Here is a 1,841-nt window from a genome sequence, read left to right on the forward strand (position 1 = left end):
GACATGTTACGCCAGTTTATTAACAGACAGTGGACGTTCAAAAATTAAATCAATGTTGGGTGTGCATAACCATATTTTAAATACAAAGGAGAAAATTTAACACCAAATTTTACGAGAAAATTGTAAACGTAAAGCAGATGATTCGATTTCAATTAGGCCATCAAAAATAATCAGATCTGGGCTCATGGCAACTAATTTTGAAGTGCCACGCTCAGCTATAAAATCTATAAGAAAATCAATGTACGACAAAAGACGATAAAATTATCCTCCTTTCCCAGATTCATTGACCTGTGCTCTATCTCAGTTAAGAAAAATGGAAGAAGATGATTGTCTGAAATTTAAAAATGAAAAATTTGTTCACGCTCCAGATGATTTGCAATTTATTTATATTGCAACGAAGATAAATATTAATATATTATTACAGTTGGAAGATGTATTTGTAGATGGTACGTTTGAATACGCACCCAAATACTTTTTGCAACTTTATACAATACACGAATTAAAAAACGGTTATTATTTACCTTTGGTTTATTTTTTTTTAAGTGACAAATGCAGAGAAACTTATATTCAAATTATTTTTTTTTAATTGACATATTTAATTGAATTAAGCTCAAAATATTCATCTGAAATATTAAATATAAAACAATTGCATGTCGATTTTGAAATTGCTGCCCATGCAGCTGCAAAAACGAAGTTTCCTAAAATAAAAATTATTGGTTGTCGATTTCATTTAGGCCAAGCTTGATGGCGTAAGGTAAGTATCTATAATTATAACATAAAAAAATTGTTATTAATAAAATATTTTATTGATTAGATACAAAACTACAATATTTTACGAACATCGTATATTAATGAAGACAAATTGGACCAGTGGTTAAAATTATTTTTTGGATTACCATTTTTACCATTCGAACAAGTTGAAGATGATTTTATTCAAATTATGAGTTCGTGTCCAAATGAAACTGATGGTCATATATTTTCGGATTATATTTTAAAGACTTATATTGAACCTGGGTGTTTATTTCCTCCTAAAATATGGGCAAAAGAGCCATCAATTATACCTTGGTAAGTTTATTTAAAATCATTAACTTAGGGCCCGGATTTTTATGCATTTGCATGTTTTTTTAGCATATAAATCCGGGCTCTAATCATTATTGTATAATGTAAACATCTATACCAATAAATTGAATCAATAGAACAACAAATGGCCCAAAGACTTTTCACAAGATGTACAATGGGCAATTCCATTATGCACATCCACCAACACATTTGGTTATATCAATATTAAGAGAAATCCAAATCGAAAGAATGACGAAAATTTGTTCAATTTCAAAAGGAATTAAAAAAAATATGGCTCTAGCTGATTTAAAACGGATTAAAGCTTCTATTAAAATTTATGATCAGTATAAAATTAATCGATATTACAATGTATTTATCTAAAATTGGTTCTATTTACCAAGAAAAAAAGGTATTTTATTTTTATTTTAATAATGTTTATGTGATTTATTATACATAATAATATGTTTGTTTATGTTTTATGACAAGATGTCGCTCTAACGTCTGTCACAGTGTAATATAGCTACTTTTGACATGTAGTTCTACGTGATAAGCTGTTTGCTATTAACTAATTATTTTGTAAACTCGTTTTTTTTTTTAAAAAAAAATAAACACAACTTCATACTATATAGTTAGAATTTTTAAAAAATTTTCAAAACGTATGAAATTTTGAAAACAAAATAAATGTAAAATTATAAATTTGGCAACATAGCATACGCAATCGTGTTCTTAAAAAGGTAAATCGTACGCAATCGGGTTCTACCCACTTATAGGTATGTATAATT

At 27.5% G+C, this 1,841-nt stretch overlaps 1 pseudogene; it reads left to right on the plus strand.

Moving 5' to 3' along the window:
- The first annotated feature begins 886 nt into the window (after nt 1-886).
- LOC112680113 lies at nt 887-1,579 on the plus strand (annotated as a pseudogene).
- Nucleotides 1,580-1,841: the final 262 nt, after the last annotated feature.

Source organism: Sipha flava, unplaced genomic scaffold, assembly GCF_003268045.1.
Source record: "Sipha flava isolate LNK unplaced genomic scaffold, YSA_version1 17465_pilon_pilon, whole genome shotgun sequence".
Taxonomy (NCBI): Eukaryota; Metazoa; Arthropoda; class Insecta; order Hemiptera; family Aphididae; genus Sipha; species Sipha flava.